Source organism: Chiloscyllium plagiosum, chromosome 11 (assembly GCF_004010195.1).
Source record: "Chiloscyllium plagiosum isolate BGI_BamShark_2017 chromosome 11, ASM401019v2, whole genome shotgun sequence".
Lineage (NCBI taxonomy): Eukaryota > Metazoa > Chordata > Chondrichthyes > Orectolobiformes > Hemiscylliidae > Chiloscyllium > Chiloscyllium plagiosum.
In genome coordinates this window covers 27,435,489-27,455,725 of record NC_057720.1, presented here as the reverse complement: position 1 = coordinate 27,455,725, position 20,237 = coordinate 27,435,489, and the positions used below count along the sequence as shown (strand labels likewise).

Sequence of the window (20,237 nt, the reverse complement as noted above, 5' to 3'; positions counted from 1 at the left end):
TAGCACCAGGCTTCTTTTCCCTGAAACAAATCATCTTTATATATCACTTCCACTGGAATATGTGAAGAGCTAATAGATTTCTTTGTCACTGAAAAGTAATCTTTTCTTCTGCTGTCTCGTGCTTTTGCGCTCCAAGCCAAGTTTGACCTGAATTATTGAATCATAGAATCCCCACAGTGTGGAAGCGGACCATTTGGACCATTGAGTCTACACCGAGCCTCCACAGAGAATCCCACCCAGATCCACTCCCTTCTTCTATCCCTGCAACAATGCATTTCCCATGGCAAAGACACCTAGCCTGCACATCCCCGGACAATTTACCATGGCCAATCCACCTAACCGGCACTTCTTCACCTAAGCTCCCAACTGACTGAATCCTAAATTCAGTTATCTCTGGTCTCTCTCCCGTTTCCCACATGCCCCCACTAAGCTGTCCTGATTCATGAGACCCATGTACCATTTCTGACACGAATGATCACCTTATTCCCCTTGCTTAACTCCATCTTAGTTGACAAATGGCTCCCTCTCCTTAAGTACTATTTAAAGCCTTTTCACAATCACTCTTCTCATCACAACAGTCAGTACCTTTCCCCTCAAAATCCAGCTGCCTGTGAAAGGAACTGCCCTAACTTTTGTTGTCACATCTCCAACTTCCTTGCCCTCTCCATCAATATGAAGGGTTGGTCAGCAAACAACTCTGTGCCTGTATTCTCCGTAACCTCATATATGAATCTTCTCAATCACTCAGTTATTGCCTTTGTGTATTCCAAAATCCAATCTTGGGTGAACACTTTTCATCAGGTACAACAACTTGTGAAAAAGTTGATGTCTGCCAATGTCTTGTGTAGTGCCCACTCTACTAGTTTACCCTGGAAGGCAAAGTTGTCTCAAGCATTTGAACATTCAATCTGAGTCGAAGAGGTATCCTGTATTGAAATCTGTGAAACACTGAATGAAGTTCTCTTATTCCCAGCCCAAATTAATCAAGAAAACATTTTAACTGCTGAAACTATCAATTCAAGCATTTTCCTGCTAAAATACAACTAAGTTATTAAGCTTCTATTTGCCTATATATAGTAATGATTTCAATCAGTAAATACTTGACTGTATTGAAAGTATAATAATCATATTTCTTCATTGTAGCTACAGTGGTTTGCTAAATGGCAGATTTTATATTTTTGGAGATAAAGATGATAAAGCTGATAAAGCTCAAACTTGTAACTTAGACAAGCTGTAGAATCTCTCTGTTTAAGCTTAGGAGGTCATGCGGAGGTGAAATTGCAAACATTCACCTCCCAAATCCTTCGTATTGATATTGTGTAGCCCCAGGTTAATATTTAGTACATTCAGCCTTGCTAATATTGAATTAGCTAATTTTCCCAGAATGCACTGTTGTTGCAGTTTTCCAGGTCAGTAGAATCCTACTATGTATGTCCGTAGTTGCAAAGAAACTGAAGTTCCAATTTATTTTTCAAAATTGTTAATAAACTTTCTAGATCATCTTCATGCAGCATGGTTACAACAGTGCTATATTAACCACAGATACACATTGAAAATTATGTTACTGTAACTTTTTTTTAATGCAGCAGTCCTTAATGGATCAGCTCACAATAATCTCTATACCTAAAGTGTCATGTGCTGTCATCATCCTAAAAAATGTGTTACTGCAATAGACCAAAACAGACTCTGGATATTTTCTTGAGGACTAAACTAATCACTCGAGTTGGTGTTGTTTGTGTACTTCACCTTTAAGAACATCATGTGTTGTGTATACACAACAGTAGAACTCTCCCTGACAGCTCATCTGCAGCTGTACTGCATATACAGAAACCAAATTGTTTGCTGCAATGTCTGTTTAATAGCTTGGAAAGTATTTTACTGTTTTAAATAAAGTGCATCAATCCCTGACGAACGATTAATCATTAGACTATGATCATTAACATGACAGTTGGATGACTAGCTATATAGTTAAGATGACTACTTCTGCAGCTAACTTAATTGACTATTCTGTATTTACATGCTTTTTGTTATAAAATATTGAAAACATTCGTAATGAGATGCACAAAATTTTGAAACTGACACAATTCTGACAATCAGGAACTAACTCTATGATGTTAACAATAATGTAAAAATGTCAATTCTGAGAGGAAATTCATTAACAAATAGGAATTGTAGCAACCCCAAAGAAATAAATTTCAGATATTAATTCTTTGGGGGAAAAGTATCAGAAATTTGACAGATCACATTGCCTTATGCAGTTATATAAAGATCTGTTTCTAAATCATTAAAGGTGTCTCAGCATAGATTACTGTTCAAGACAGACAACAAATATAGGTATATACCACCAATAATACAATTATGTTTAAAAAGTAAAAGATGACAAATGATTTCATTTTGGACTGCATCACAGATTTGCTGTGAATCACAGTTATGTGGTACCTGTTTGTTTCATTGACATTTGCAAAACTTACATTCGCAAGATTGCCACCCTGTGCAGACAGGGCTTATTTCTGATTCAGAAATTAAAGTGTCAAATGTTCAGCTCTCTTACAACTAAATTGATTGTCCCCATTTAATCAGAACATGGCAGAAAAAAAGCTGGAAACTAGAAATTCAACCACAAGCCTAGTTAACATTTGTGATATCTATCTACCTTTTATTGGTTGCTGTTCAAGGGCTACCTTGCAGTACCTGTAACTAATTTTACCTACATTACAATGATGACCAGACTGTAAAAGTAATTCATTGGATGAAACATGTGTTGTGATACAGGATGTGGGATATGGATCGGGTGCTGGCAGGTGGGACTAGATTGGGTTGGGATATCTGGTCGGCATGGACGGGTTGGACCGAAGGGTCTGTTTCCATGCTGTACATCTCTATGACTCTATGTGCTACATAAATTAAAAGTGTGCATTTTATCATATCCTTGACTATTTTAATATCCCTGCTTTGGTATTGTACTAATGTCTTACCATAGTATTCAGAGTCCAGAAGCTATGCAATGTTTACCCAATATTTATCAGAAACTAGGAGAGTGTGAGGGAGTGCTGCAGCGCAGGAAACTTCTGGCAAGGTAAGTGACAAGGGTGTTTTAATAGAAGGACCTGGTTATAATTTCCTTTTTCCAGATTCTGCTTTGCAGATCGCCAAATGGAGAGTTGGCCAGCTACCAAATTTTGGAAAATACCCATCAAGCAGGAGTTAAGGAGCTCTACATGAGGTGGTGTTGAAGACAAGAGTAGGATTGGCATTTGTAGTCAGGAATAGACAGGATAGGGTGAAATCCCTTTTGCTCCTTCTAGCCCATAAGGTGCTCTGCAGTCAGCATCTTCTACTTCCAACTTGCTAAATTTTGGATATACAGCCAGCAGTAGAACTAAAACAGAATATTGTAGGATCCAAATAAAAATGCACAAACAAAAACAAGTTTGCATTCATACTGCACCTTTCACAACTACTGGATGAATTATAGGCAATTAAATATTTTTGAAGCACAGTCACTGTTGCAATGAAGGATATGAGGCAGGCAATTTGTATACTGCAATATTGCAAAAAAGTAATGGAATAATCACCAAATACTCTTTGTTGAAAAATAAATATTGGTCAGGACACTGGGGTAACTGCCCTTCTCTTCTTCAATATAGTGCCTGGACCTTGTATGTCCACTGAAGCATGCAGATGAAGCATTGGTTTAACAGTAACCGGTGAGAGTGCATTAAGTACTCCCTCAGTACTATACTACAGACTATATTTTGTATTCAAACTCTGGAGTGGAAAATTCATCTGAAACTTTGTGAATCAGATCGGAGCAAACCCTGGCAAACAGGAAATGGAAGTTGGAGATGGGCCTGTTGTTTGCAAGTATGGTGGGGGTCAAGGGTTGGTTTTTGTGGAAGGGATATTGACATGTGTTGTAAAAGAGAGAGGAACAACACCTGAAGAGAAATAATTATGATCATTATCTATACTTGAATTAAGTGGCACAAAAAGATTATTTTTGAATAACTACTGTTAAAGATGAAGAAATCACTGATGATTTAAAAGGATACAGAAACCAAGCGAAAGTACAATGTGATGTACCGTGTATAATTTATAAATCAATTATAGACATCTTTGAAATATAGATTTAAAAATAATAGCATATGGTTACTGATTACTCTTTGAAGGATTTAGATTAGAGAGTCGTTCTGGCACAAAGATAGTCAAGTATGTGTGTGAGAGCAGGTGACTGCAAACCACTGGAGTTATAATGAAATAATATGCTTATATCATGAGACTTATAACCATGGAAGTCCAAGACCTTGTTTTCAGTTCAGATTATCAAGGATTATTTTAATTTAGAAATTCAGAGACTGAAAGCTTTTAGGGCAGTTCAGAGGACATCTGACTGTGGTCAGAAACAAGTTTTGTTTACTGCCTATACAGGAGTATAGGATAGATCAGGGAAAACAGAGCCATCTCAGTAGAAGGTTAGTTTGTGAAACTTCCAAACCAGAAGATTCCGGTTAAATGTCTAGAAGTAGTAAGAACTGAGAAACCTTAGGTCTTGAGATGTGGAGGAGTTCATGTTGGTAGGTTTGGGAAAACAAAATCATTTAACTGTTCCACTGTCCATGGTAAAGAAACTGTCAGGAGTCAGTTAAATAGAATCCTGAAGAACTAACGGGTAGACTTGAATCTCTAAAAATGCATGGGTGCTAGGAAATAAGTTGAAAATTTGTTTACTGTGCATTTTAAGACCTTTCAAAACAGTCTTCTATATCAAGGTAGCCTACTTTATTTTTGTTTTTGTACTTTGTGCATTAAATATTGTTTTACTGGAAAGAAAAATCTGCACCCTTATGTGAATATGTCTCAGTGAATGAGCATCATGTTAAATAACAAAAAAATGCCTATCAAGCCAAGTTTTAGTCTGGGATATGGCTTGTCTAATAGCACATCAGCTAGAGATAATCAGCTAGTATATAAACCAGAGATAAACAATGATAATACTGACATAGATGTCAAAGCGGACACTGAGCACTCCAGTTCACTTCATTGCTTGTTCCTACAGTTTCACTTCCATAAAAAGGTTGACGGGAATGGTTCAGGACATGGGTGCCGGAATTCATATATTTAATGTCATTCTGGAAGTTGGCACCTGCATCCTTTTTTTAAAAGCAGAATCATTAATCGAGGTTTTCAATGTTACTGAAGAGATTATACTTGTGGTTCTGAAATTTTTGGCCTTTGATCCCTGAAAAACCTAGCTCACCTTGATTAAGATAGATGAAAATATACGATATTTCGGATTTAAAAAAAAGGACTGACTTTCACAGGAGGTAGAGCTTATACACAGTATTATCTTTAAAATCTTTCCATGAACAATGTCTTTCCCAATGAAACCCTCAAACATGCCTTTTCCCACACCATAATTCAATATATTAGTCTCACGATCTGAATCCTAACACATATGAAGTTTCATCACATTCATCTAGCTAAGGTGAAAATCATGATCACACAGTTCCTGTTCTGTCTACTTCCAATGGTCTGATGGACAGTTCAAAAATTTCAATCTTAAATTTGGCTCCATTATTCTAATACAAATTAAACCAATCAGAAATCTGTCTATTTATCCCTAACTCCGGTCTGTGTATGGTCTAAACTTGGTTCATCATTAAAAGTCTTCTTAAATCTTACTCAGCCAGCTCCACTCCTTTGGCCACTGCCTCTAATTTCTTCCTAATTAAATTTCAATGCAAACTGCAAAGTATCCACAATATCTTTTGTGTTAAAGGTAACATGAAAGCACAAATCAAAGTACAAACTTCATTGTGCTCCAGTTCCATTATGAGGTAAGCCTATTAATCTTTAAAATTCTACCAAAGAATTGCTACAAAACATTAACATTTTTACTTGACCTTATCTCAGAATTACCTCATTTTATGTCAAAATTATTGCAGTCATCAACTGTTGTCCTACACAGTATAAAGGTCAGAAGTACACTGGCTCAGTGCATCACAAACTGCATAAAAATCACAAATACTTCTCCCTTCCTTCTCCTTCAATTTTCATCAACTTATCAAATGTAAGCAAAGCTAAAATCAAATTCAAATCTTTCTGACTGAATGTCAAGCATGCCAGTTGCATGGGATACTGGACTTATATTAACACACTTCGAAATGGGCTTACTAATGCAGTTAACAGTGATTATAGGTACTTGCATGCATGCAGTCACATGTTAGATGGAATTTCCCAAAAATGTATCTTAATCATCAATGAACTAGTGACAGACCGATAAGCATGCAAATATTTTAACACGACAAACTGTTCAGAGGGTTGTAAATGATAAATTTCATGTTAGCTTTGTGATAAGCTTATTAGATAAGTTGGCTAAATCTTTCTCTTCTTCAGATCTCATGGTATGAATATAGATTTACTACTACACCTATAGATGCAACATCTGTCAATTGAAGCAAATATGAGTAAATCCCTTTAGATCAACTAAGTAACAGAGTAGACTAGTAGATCTGAAATGGAAGACAAGAAAAAGTGGGAATTGGAGGTCAGAAAATGTGAGTAAGTCCTCCGTTTCTTCCTCTCCCGACATCCCCAACAGTACCCTTCCACCGACACTCTCATTCGTTTGGCCGAACTGGTCCTCACCCTTAACAATTTCTCCTTCGAATTCTCCCACTTCCTCCACAGCAAAGGGATAGCCATGGGCACATGTATGGGCCCCAGCTATGCCTGTCTCTTTGTTGGCTACGCAGAACAGTCCATCTTCCATAATTACACCGGCACCACTCCCCACCTCTTCCTCCGCTACACTGATGACTGCATTGGCGCCACCTCGCGCTCCCGCGAGGAGGTTGAGCAATTCATTAACTTCACCCTGACCTTAAATTTACCTGGACCATCTCTGACACCTCCCTCCCCTTCCTGGACCTCTCCATCTCCATTAATGATGACCGACTTGACACCATCCCGCACCTCCGCCCTCAGACCCCACCCCTCCAACCGTAACAAGGACAGAACGCCCCTGGTGCTCACCTTCCACCCTACCATAAACCTTTCGCATAAACCAAACCATCCGCCAACATTTCCGCCACCTCCAAACGGACCCTGCCACCAGGGATATACTTCCCTCCCCACTCCTTTCCACCTTCCGCAAAGACTGTTCCCTCCATGGAGCTTTCCCCCTTCTATTAGTTGTTCAATGATTGACCACCATTCACGAATGACTGCAGAGGTTTGATCTGATTCAATAGCTAGGGGATCTCTTAGCTCTGTCTTTTGGCTGCTGATTATCAGTTTTACATGCATGTCATCCACTATTCTGGCATCTCATCTTTTACAACTGAACCTCTGGCTCGAATGGTTTGGTTGGGTCTGGGCTTACAGATTGTGGTTGGATATAATTCTGCTGCTTCTGATGGTCTACAGTGCCTCATGTCAGTTTTAAATTGCTAAATCAGTTCTAAATCAATTCTACTTATCACAGTGGCAGTAGTATATATAACACGGTTGAAATGGCCTCAGTGTGAAGTTATGATCAACTTCATAATGACTGATTGGTGCTTGCAGTTTCCAATAGACTGATATATCTTCTGGTGAGCACAAGGTCAAATCGGCATTTCCCTCTTGCTGATTCTATTACCATCTGTTTCAAGCCCAGTCTGGCAGTTATGTCCTTCAGGACGTGACCAATTCAACCAGCAGTTGCACTACTGAGCCACTCTGGTGAAGAATTTTCAAATCCCTCATCCAGAATACATTGCTACCCTCAGTGCTTCTTTCATGTGGTGTTCAAAATGAAGGAGCACTGATCGCCAGTTGAGAGAGGGTGGCCAATGATAATCAGCAAGAAACTTTCTTGTTCATGATGTCCATTGGCATCAGATCCAACATGAGATGCAACAGTGCATGAAGTATTTGCAAAGCACTCCTTTCCAATGTACATCACTGTGCTGCCCCTTCTGGTAATTCTGTCAAGCATTATGAGGGAGAATTCCAGAACAACGGTTGTAAGCACAATTTGATGAGTATGTCTATACCAGGCTGTTGCTTTTCTGTACTTTTAGACAGGTCTTATTATGGCAAAAACATCAGATCTACAGTCAACTTCTGTAGTGATTTCATTTGGCTCAGTGGCTTGTTAGCTCAGTAAAGGGCAACTAGGAATCAAGCCCATTGTTGTGGTACTAGAGTCACATGTGTGTAAGACCAGGTACAGACAGTGAATTTCCTTCCAGCTAGCAAACCAAATGCTTTTTATGACAATTCGATGGTTTTGTGATCAATGTTCCTGAGGTTTTTTTTAATATGGATTTATTAAGTTATTAAATATAAGCTATCCAGCTGCTATGGTAGGTTTTAAACTCATGACCCTGGAAGATGAGTTCAAGCCTCTAGTCATGAGTTCAGTAACAACATCACTCCTCCACCATCACATGCATGATAGAGATTTTCCAATCAACCTGTTCACAGATATTATTACATACCTCTGGAGCAAATGGGACTTGGACATGTGATTCCTGGTCTGGAGGTAGGGACATTACTAACACCAAATGAGCCCTTAACTTGCCGAACCTGGTATTCTCAGGCTGACTCCTTTCCAAGTATTAACCAGATCTAACTCTGCTTAGCCTCTAAGGTCAGATGTTTTCAGACTAGTATGGCTGTAGTTATCCCATTACATACTTGGTGAATCTAAACAATAAACTAATCTTGGAGTTTATGCAAAACAATTTGAGAAGCTGAGATCAAGGAATAAAATAGTACAGCTGAATATATAAGTACGTCACCAAGTCACCTTTTACTTACCCAACAGGAAGCCTTTGACACTGATCCAGCTTCCTCCGATCCAGCTCTCAGTGTGACAAAGTGTTTGACACTCTTCTTTTTATCTGTCAGCCAGGGCTCCCTTACTGAACCAGATTAACAGCTCCAATCAGGAAACTCATATTCTATGAGGTCCATTTGGCTGAGCTAATGACAATCACTATAACTGCAAGAAGCAAAAGTTGGCATCAGAATTCTACCCATCTCAGTATCCAATACAGAGCTTTGATAGTTCTAATAGGTCGGCTGATTGACTAGTGAACAAATAGACATAAAGCCATGCCAACAATCATCTGCTTCTAATTACAGAAGGGAACGCACAGCAGCAGTAGTCTGATTGTGTTCAGTGAGGAAAGACAGTGCTCAGTCTTGCAAAGATGATGAAAGATCCAACTATGACAGCATCTGTATCGTGTCACCATTATGTGATGGCTGAATGACCACAGATGGCATTGTCCAGCCCCCTGCAGCAATACCAAATGACAACATTCAGAACTACTTAGAGATGCTGCAATCATCTACACTAAAGATTGTCAATATCTTTCTAAGTCCAAAAACACTGAAATTCTTTCACAAAGATGCATACTCTATTTGACTTGATAACCATCAGAAATGCATAATTCACAACTGCCAAATGTTTTTATCATAAACGAGAGTATGAAGTAATGGTTCCCCTAAAATATTTTTTATACGTATTTCAACACAAGCTATCTTTGAAACTTTTTGCACAGACGCACATATTAAATATAAAACACGATCTACTTAACCTTTTCCTCACCAATCCACCATTTGCAAATGTGGCCATTCTGGCAGGAGTGATAACAGCAAACTCCTTGGGGAGACAACGGCTTGGCTTCACATTGAGGTTACCCCCTCCCCCATGATGACTACTGCTATCCAAAATGGGACAAACTTCCAAAAGATTTTGCAATTCAAAACTAAACAATCACGTGACATGGAACTTCAGCAGCAGAAAAATTGCAGCCGGAAATATGTTGCTGGAAAAGCGCAGCAGGTCAGGCAGCATCCAGGGAACAGGAGAATCGACGTTTCGGGCATAAGCCCTTCTTCAGGAAGGGCTTATTATTAAGCCTCCAGCAGAAAAATTGCACTCAACCAAAATCTATAACTTCATAGTCCTATGTATAGACCACACTATCATTACTATAAATTCCACAGATAAACCTTGGGTCAGTGCAAAGTGTGGGAGGGCAGTCAGGAGCGGCACCAGGGATATCTAAGAATGAGATGTTAATCTGCTGAAGTTGCAACATAGAACTATTTGCATGCCAAATAGAAACATCATTTTGCATTAGACCAGGCTAAGCAATCCATAATCAAGCTCTGCTGTCCTGCCACATCCAGCCATGAATGATAGTGAACAATCAAACAATTAACAGGAGAAGGAGGCTTCACCAATATCCTCAGTTCTCAATGACAGGAAGCCTAGCACATCAGTGCAAAAGACAAGAATAAAGCATTTACATCCATCTTCAGCCAAACATGTTGACTGGATGATCTATTCTGGTCTCCTCCTAATGTGACCAGCATCATAGATGTCAGTCTTCAACTATGTTAAGCATTTGCCAAAATTTTGAAGGGACATATGATTTACTGGACTAGTTCTGGAGTAACGTGAATGTGATCCACCTATTAATTACTGTAAAGTCAAGTAACTTTGGAAGGAGATAAAGAAAGCTTTTGAGAGATTATCTACAAGGTTCATGGCTTTAATTATAAGATAAATTTGGTTTTGATGAGATGGGGGCCTATGTGCTGAAGGCTGCCTGGCAACATGCTTCTGGGTTGGTGCCTGTTTTCTCCAAATTGTGCAGAAGGGAAAAGTATGGACAAGTTGCACAGATCTTTCTCTTAGTAAGATATTTCTGGAAATTTAAGGAAGATCCAGACATCAATTCCAGATTTCAAAGTTTGTGGATGACATTCATTATGGGAGAATTGTAAACTTAGAATGACGGTGCAAAACTTCAAAAGGTTGGATTGGTGGCAGATGTTGTTCAATGCAAAGAGGTGTGAGGTGATACACTTTGATGCAAAAACATGGAGAGGCACTTCAAAAGAAAGAGTACTATTCTAAAGGGTATACAGAAGCAGGCAGATCTGGGTGCATATGTGCATAAGTCTTTGAACTTGGTAGGATCGGTAGGGAGAGCAGTTATTAGAGCATAAATTATTCTCGGCTTCATAAATAGGGGCACGGAGTACATCAGCAAGGATGTTATGCTGAACTTATAAGGGATACTGGTTAGACCTGAATTGGAATTCTATGTACAGTTCTGGACCCCAAAGTTCGGGAAGGATGTGAATGCATTGCAGAAGATTTCGAGAATAGATTTGGGTGCAAGAAACTTCAGTTATGAGGATTGATTGGAGAAGATGGGACTGTTTTACTTGGAGACAAGAAAAGCTAAGGGAGATTTGATAGAAGTCTTCAAAATCATGAGGGGTGTGGACAGAGTAGACAGGATGAAATGGTTTCAGCTCATAAAAAGATCAAGAACAAGTGGGCACAGTTTTAAAGTGTTTTACAAATGAAGAAAATGTGGGATGAGAAAAAAATGGAATGCACTGCCTGCAAGTGTGATGGAGGCAGATTCAATTGAGGTATTCAAAAGGACACAAGATAATTATTCAAATAGAAACAATGTACCAGGTTACAAGGAAAGGGAAGGAGCATGGCACCTTGTCAAAATACTTAGAAAACTGATGCAGGCAAGATGGGCCATATGGCTGCTTTCTGTATCATAACAATTCTGTGATTAGTATCTCTGACTACCTCATAAACCCTGGAAAACTCATATAATCGCTGGCAAGTTGCTCTGTTGTTTGTTGACTAAATGTCTTGGGATTAAAGAGATCTACTTCAATTCCAGAACATAGCTTAATTATTCACTACTTTTTACCACTTAGTTAAAGAAGTAAGTTTCATTTATAATAATGAAGTTATTTTTGAAGCTTATTAAAGAAACCTGATGCAAATCTCTTTTATTCTCAATAACAGTTATAAACTTGGTCATTTTGTCAACTAAATTAAAATATTTACACTGTTACAGCTGGGGAATACTAGGGCTTGATTATCAGTGCATTTCTACCATCAGAGTTGTAACAATCTGACCTCAAGGAGAAGTGTAAGGCATTACTTACTGAACACTATGGTCCCCAAGACTTTCTGGCAACAGTACTGAAGACTAGTGATCCAGAACTAGCTGTAATTCTTTCTAATCTGTTCCATCACAGATTACAACATTGGCATCTACCAGAAAAAGTGTAAATTGCCCAGGTATGTCCTGTGCACAAAAAAAGGAGGACAAATCATGCCAGTCCACTTACTACCCTATCAGTTCACTCTCAGTCATCAGCAAAATCATGAGAGTCTTGTCAGTGCTATGAAGCAGCACTTCCAAAGGAATAATATGCTCAGTGACACTCAGCTGCCAGCGCATCTCAGCTCCAGACTTTATTACAGGCTTGGTACAAGCATGGACAGAACAGCTGAACCTCAGAGGTGGGGTGAGAGTGAAACCAAGCCAGCATCTGATTAGATACGGCAGCAACCAGTACTAGCAAATCTGGAGTAAATGCAAATTAAGGGGAACCAAAAGACCTCCTCAGGGGAGTGCCCTAGGCTCAACTATTTTCAACTGCTTCCGATAATCATACAAGAAGAGGAGACGTTTAAAGATAATTCAAAATGTTCAGCAATATTCACAAATCATGGAATTCCTCATGTGCAGATTGAGGTCATTCAGCCCAACAAGTCCACATTGACCCTCTGAACAGCACCCTATCCACCCTATTCCCGCAACCCCACATTTGACTAATCCACCTAGCCTGCTCATCGCTGGACACTATGGGGCAATTTAGCATGGCAGAAACCCAGACACTGGGAGAATGTGCAAACTCCACACAGACAGTCACCTGAGGTTGGAATGGAACCTAGGTCCTTGGCACTGGGAGGCAGCAATGCTAACCACTGTGCCACCCTGAGATACCAAGGCAGACTGAATCTATGTCCCAAGACTTGGATGTCTAATAAGTGGCAAATAACATTTTGCCATGCAAGTACCAGGCAATGACAATCTCCACCAAAAGACAATTGATCCACTATCCCTTAACATTCAATGTCATTATCATTGATGAATCATCCATTATCAACATGCTGCAAATCACCAGTTACCAGAAACTGAGATGGATCACAATAAATATACAATGGCTACAACAGCAGGTCAGAATCTAGGCATTCTGCAGTGATTAATTCATCTGCTGTGCACTCAATGCCTGTCTACCATCCACAAGTCATAAGATCAAGAGTGTAATGGAATACTCTCCACTTTCCCAGATGTGTGCAGTTCCAATAACACTCAAGAAACTCAACACTATCTAGGACAAACAACAGTTGAAATATCTTGAAATATCCCTGCTTCTATTTCTTCTGTTGTTAGGTTTTTGGGTGGCAAGGATTATGAGTTTGGATTCTTTCTCAGAAATGGATATAAGTCCATGCAGAAAATCTGTGAAAGGGTTAATAAATTTTCCTTAAGGTTTCATAACTTCAAAGCAGCTGAAAAACCCAAACTATGACTTCCATCGTTGATCAACAGCTGCCAGCATGAAAGGTGTGGATCCTCAGCTAACTTTGTCTCATCAAAGTGGTGGCATGGTGACTCAGTGGTAAGCACTGCTGCCTCACAGTGTCAGGGACCCGGGTTCGATTCCCACCTTGGGTGACTGTCTGTGTGGGTTTCCTCCCATAGTCCAAAGAAGGTGAACTGGTCATGTTAAATTGTCATAGTGTTCAGGGATGTGTAAGTTAGGTGCATTAGTCGGGGGTAGGTGTAGGGTAGGGGAATGGGTCTGGGTGGGTTACTGTTCGGAGAGTTGGTATGGACTTTGTTGGGCAAAAAGGCCTGTTTCCATACTGTAGAGAATCTATTCTAAAAAAAAATTAATCTTTACTAGGTTTGGGCCACCAGTTGTGGATTTGTTTACAATCCTTAAAAGCACAATGACTTTTAAATCTTGGTCACTCTTCTGGCACTTTTCTGACACCTTCCCATTTAAAAATTTGTCAAGTATTAACTCTGAATTTAAAGTTATAACGGAAGTCACAGGGAGCCATAGGAGAGTAAATGCTTTTATATGAGACAAGTTCCTCTGTTGTTCACATTTATAAAATTACTAGTCAGTGTGACATCATGATCACCTCAAGCTGTTAATATTGATTCCTATTTTACACAAAGCAATGTATTGTCTTTGATATTCTTCTTAAAAGAAATACTTGCTCCAGGTGTAGCTCTCTGAAATTATATTTGCAAAACTTTCAGATATTTGGTATTTCTTGAAAGAGGACAGGAAGTCTCCTCCAGGGAATACTGTTCAAAGTATATCCCTGCCAGGAGAAAATCTGCTTGTATATTTCATTATTTTGTCTGGATATCTCTCATGGCTTTTGCTTATAGTATTTTCAAACATACACTGTTGTCTCCTGTAACATGCATTTATCAAAATCACTGATGCTGAATAATTAAAAGTGCACTTCTACTGTTACATAGGAGTATTTGTGCTATTATCAGGCTCAAATGAGTGTGAATGTGATTACACAAACTACCTGATTAAGAAGGGAACGTATGCACTTATGGCGAATATAATATTTTGTTGGTACATTAAATGTATTTAAGATATATTTTCAATATAACTTGAATTTTTAAACCATTGTAACAAAAGATACTTATTGCTGATAAAAGAGACATGCTGTTAAAACCTTGTATTTGGACACATCAGGTCAGAGTTGCAAGAATGGCAAATTTCAAAGGAACGATAATTTATATTATGAGAAGATGCTGATAGATTGTGAAATGGACTCTGATTGGTAGAGGTACTGTCACATTGTATGCGCCAGAAAACAGTTCAATGCCCACATTTTGTTTAAATTCAAACCAGATAAGCTAATTCTGATTGGTCAAGACATATTTTATATCGTTCCAGCATTACATCTTTGCTTCCGTACCTCAAGAAAGTGATCCATTTCTTCTCCCTCCCATTATTTGGGGCTCTATTTTACACTTACTTTCAATGAAAGACAGATCAAAGCATGGAAGTTAATTAAAAATGTGACTACCAAACGCAACAGAATTAACATGACTAGCAGTAATTAAAGGAGTTTAAAAGAGACAAGATATTACAATCCACTTTAAAAGCTCTCCTGTGACATTGCTTATAATGAGTTAGAGATATGGTTGTTTGAAATCTGATCATTTGTAAAAATGCTCATACGTGTCACTGTGTGCAAAAGAACTTGTGCAGTTACATGGGATGCAGGCACCATGTTAATTTGCCACTGTCAATGTTGACTGAAGCCAGTTCTATTAGGAGAGGTAATAGCCTAATGACTATTGCCAAAGTATTAGTCCAGAAACTTAGCTAATGTTTTGGGGACCCAAGTTTGCATCTCTCCATGACGGATGGTGGAATTTCAATTTAGTTTTTTAAAACATTTGGAATCATTAATCTATTGATGATCATGAAATCATTGCAATGGTCAGGAAATACCCAACTGGCTCACTAATGTCCTTAAGGGAAGGAAATCTGCCATCCTTACCTGGTCTGGCCAACATGTGGTTGACTGAAATGGCGTACAAGCTACTCAGTTTGTCGGTCAGCTAGGGATGGGCAATAAATGCTGGCCAGCCAGCAAGGCCGACATCCCACGAAGAGAATAAAATCCATGCTAATTTTTATATATCACCACGGGGCGCCTAATAATGTGACTGGTTACTGCAGCTGCTTAAAACCTGCCTGAACCTCTTAAAGGAAAGCTGTACTTGGGCTGAAAATAGTGTTGAGAGTCATTGAAAAATGAATCTTTACTTTGATACATTTAAGAGTGGTGGAATCTGTGAAAGCACCAAGTTTTTCTGACACTGCATTGAAGATCTTCGTGAAAGCTCCAGGAAGAAAAATGCTCTTTTACACAGTGGCATGGGGCCCTCAATTCTCATTTTCAAAGGCAGCATTGTCGTGCCATTTCCCCTTCAGTCGAAGCAAAGCGCTCAGAGACACTATAGTTTTACCTCCTTCATCTTTATTCCGCGCCTTGTAGGGAGAGAGAAAATCGCCGATGTGCACAGGGACAGGAGTTCTCGGTCTTCTCTGGAACAGCCGTTTCTCAACTAAACTATATAGTCATTTTACAGGGAAGAGCATCCAGATGAGGCAACATACATATTAATTGGGTTACCGTTACAATCAACGAGTATCAATAGCAGAGACCAAACCCTTTACTGTTATACAATGAATGTATTTAAGATTGTTAACTGGATTCATACAATGGATACTTTTCCCCTTCTTAGCTGACCTTGCATACTGAATGCTTCCAATATTGTTAAATGGCTCTCCATAATGACTACTTTTCCACCTTGTTAATCCATCTCCCTTGCCTCCATCACCCCAAAGTTAACTGTCAGTTCTTATTTGATCTGAGTCATGCTCAGCTGAACCTCTTGGTTCACAAAACTCAGAACGTAACTCTTTCCCTGCTTGCTTATACCCTGTATACATTATCAGCGTTACTCCTAAGAACATGGATTCAATGCAGGAAGTTGACAGAAGTTGTCAAAGCGACAACGAGCTCATCTTCAAATGGCATGTCCTACCAACTGCAATATGAACTTCATCCATCGCGTAATTCACTACAACCCCAGCACTCACTTACCAACAGATGTGCAATCAGAATTCAACCCTTCAAATGCAATTAATTTACTTTACACTCACACACTTACCATTGTCAGGCTTGTATCCATAACTGCATACTCTGTCAAGTATGGAATAATGATAGCAACATTATGCTGGCATACCACAGGACACTCACATCACCGGAACAGCGACAAGGATTGATGATGTGGGCAGCTGCATATCTAATTCTCACTTTCCTCCTGTTCTTTCTAGACTACTTCTGACACATAAGCTCCTCGGCATGAGTGACCAAAGGGGTAGTATTAGTGGAACCAGCAAATGAAAGACCAAGACCACATAACGGGCTCTGTAGTGACCACCTTCAACAAGAGACAATCAAACGATCTCTGGCAATGAGCATGCATGACAGTGGATGAACGGGCACACTCTTCCTCCACTACTTTCCCCAATTTATTTTCTGCAAAGCAGAACCACAGAGGAGGAAAGCCTAGACTGAATGAAAGGCAATTCACTTACAGATACCACCCCACTCCTTAGCTTAAGATTGGTCTCCATCCCATTCCCTTGACTTGGGGCTATCTGCCTTTGTTTTTCTTACTCACTTCTCTCTCTCTCTCACACTCTCTCTCTCTAGCTCTGCTTCTTAAGCAAAACGGCAGAAAAAGGATTTTCATGAACTTTACTACTTTTTTACTTTTCAATGGTCCGTTGTTAATTACCATTTTTGACATCATCAGTTTTATTAATGTGACATTGTTTTTTCTTAATCCCTGTTTAATGATTTGCCAAGCTAGACCTCTGGTAGATGCTGTTGGGCTTGTTGATGAAGGAAATAAGAGACTCACAACAAGTCCAATTGCTTTTTAGAGGACTGGTGAAAGGGTTTCTTATATTCCAATAGAAATTAAAAATATTGGAAATGCTCAGCAAGTCATCTGTGCAGAGAGAGAGAGAGACAGAAAGAGAGAGATGTGTCAGTGGCTCTTCATCAGAATTAGTGAAGATTGTAGACCTTGATCCTGCTGCTCTCGATGCTGCCCTAACTGCAGACTTTTTCAGATTTCCTTGAAGTATCCTTGAGGTATACAAGATAATGAGAGGAATGGATAGAGTCAATAGCCAGAGGCTTTTCCCCAGGGCAGGACTGACTGGCACGAGGGGTCAAAAGTTTAAGATATTAGGAGAAAGGTATAGAGGGGATGTCAGATGAAGGTTCTTTACGCAGTGAGTTGTGAATGCACCAGCGGTGGTGGTGGGAGTAGAGTCATTAGGGACATTTAAAACACTACTGGACTACACATGGATAGCAGTGAATTGAGGGATACGCAGGTTGTTATTTTATTTTACATTAGGATTAATCCTCGGCTCAACATCGTGTGCCATCATGTTCTGTGCTGTACTCTTCTATGTCTATGTCTATGTCTATTTCCAACATCTGTAATACTTCACTCTTCTATCATATGCTCCATGCTGGTCATTTCTTAGTGAGGTCATTTTCAGTTTAAAATTAGAAAACATTTATCACTCAATGTAAAGTATACTTTTTTTGTCGATAAAACCCAGTTGTATAGACAGAAATAGCATATTATTGAATCTGCACTGCCTTGGGATAACATGCACAACATTGAGTAATACGCTATTTTCATAAAATTAGTGAATGCTCTATTTCACAAATTATGATAGCATGATAAGTGACTGGGCTAATTTTTACTGATGCATGTTTGAAAAAAATGTGCTACATTTCAGGTACACAAAAGAATAGGATGCTCAAAAATACAGCGCAGTCAGGGAAAGTAACATTGCTGATTCTGGCTGAGTAGTAGCACACTGCAGGAATTGAGCCTATATTTTCATTATATAATGTAATCATCAGATGCAGGTAAAATAAGATTCGAGAAAAATACGAAAATGTGTCTGCCACAATAAAAACATCAAATGTAAAGATTATTGGGATCCTTTAAAAATTACAATCCAGTACTGTAAGACTTCAGAACCCAACCACCACCATCAATATTCAGGCTCATTCCCTGCCTCAGTGCTGGTAACGTCAGGAATACCAGTGAGATAATCCTTACATTCCACTGAATTCCATGATATGCGGTTTACAGCAGTGGCAGTCCAAAGGAGATTATTTTTATTCATTCGGGGATGAGGGCCTAGCATTTATTGCCCATCCTCAATTTCCCTTGAGAAGTTGATACAGAACTGCATTATTGAGCCACTGTATTCCTCAATACAATTAAAGAAACCTTTGTAGCCAATGTAATGCTGCCAAACTCATCACTGCTGGATGCCAGGATCATCTCCCACTGCTATCAAATCCAGGAAGAATCTCATTGCTGCACAATCATTTCCAGAGCAGCTAAATTCCACTACCTCTAACCTAAATTTGTCAAATGTCAAAATACACATGGAAAGAATGATATAAGAATTAATTTACCATTTTCATAATTTAATAGGTATGAGTGAAGCGCCAACAAAAATCTAAGAATATAGTTCAATAAAAAACAAAATGCAACATGTTCAGTCACTGTAAATCATCAGTGGCCCCAATGCTTTCCTCTAAGGCATAAATATCATTATTAATTTATTCATTTGTGGGATGTGGACATCACTAGCTGGCCAGCATTTATTGCCTGTACTGAATTGCCCTTGAGAAGGTGGTGGTGAGCTGCCTTCTTGAACTGCTGCAGTCCACCTACTGTGTGTTGTCCCACAATGTCATTAGGGAGGAAATTCCTTGCACAATAATCCAAATCTTTATGTGAAATATAGTGCTTTGCAAATTTGGTATGGGGATTGGTTAGGTCAGTGGCTGGTTAGCCGACTTGCAAGGTAAAATAATTCCAACAGCACAAGTTCAATTCTTGCACTGAAAGGAAGGACTGTCCTCAACATCTCCCCTTATCTGAGGCATGGTGACTCTCAGGTTAAACCAGCACCAATTGTCTCTCTTTAATGAGAGAGCAATTCTATGGTCCACTAAGACGACAGCGACTTTACCTTGATACATTTACAATAGTTCATAGATTCTCCCAGATTCTGCAATGGAAAGAAATGCTTTACTACAAATTTAGTTGTCCTCATCATCGATTAAAAACGTAAGTCGCAAGAGTGTGACTATTTAACCAGCAGCTTAGATTGACATTTTCCCTGATTTGTACAACCAAGCTGCAAAAACAGCCCAAAACAAATTCACTGAATAAGAAACAGAAGGCCATTTGATTCATCATTTTTGTGTAGGTTTCTGAAAAAGCTTGAGAGTTAGTGCATACAGGTGGTTCTTCTATAATGCGATGGTTGCTATAGAAACAGCGCCAAAGTGTTGGCGACATAATTGCGTTACACACATTTTAAGAGTTCACACTTTAGAAACGGTGTTCCCAATTCATCAATCATGTCACAGCGAATTCGTGTTAACGAAATGCACATTATAGTGGAATGACCTGTACCTCTGGTTTCCAATATATCTGTGTTATGATATCCTCAGTACAAAAAACACAGCATGCACACAGTATGTTACTATGCTTGAAACAATTATATCAGTTTTGGCTAAAACATGGCATCTAGACTTATAAATTCTGATCAGATAAGGCAGCACACTTTTGAAGGGACAGAGAGCTGGAAAAGGGCAGGAGAATTAGGAGATAAATTACAAATAGAAAAGGAGTAAGGAGAGTGAAGGGAAGACCAGAGAG

General features: G+C 39.1%; 1 protein-coding gene across 25 annotated transcripts in view; it reads right to left on the bottom strand.

Annotated features, from left to right (window-relative positions):
* LOC122554240 (receptor-type tyrosine-protein phosphatase F-like) overlaps positions 1-20,237 on the bottom strand; it is a 465,745-nt gene that overhangs the window by 223,967 nt on the left and 221,541 nt on the right. The gene's annotated exons all lie outside the window — the stretch shown is intronic.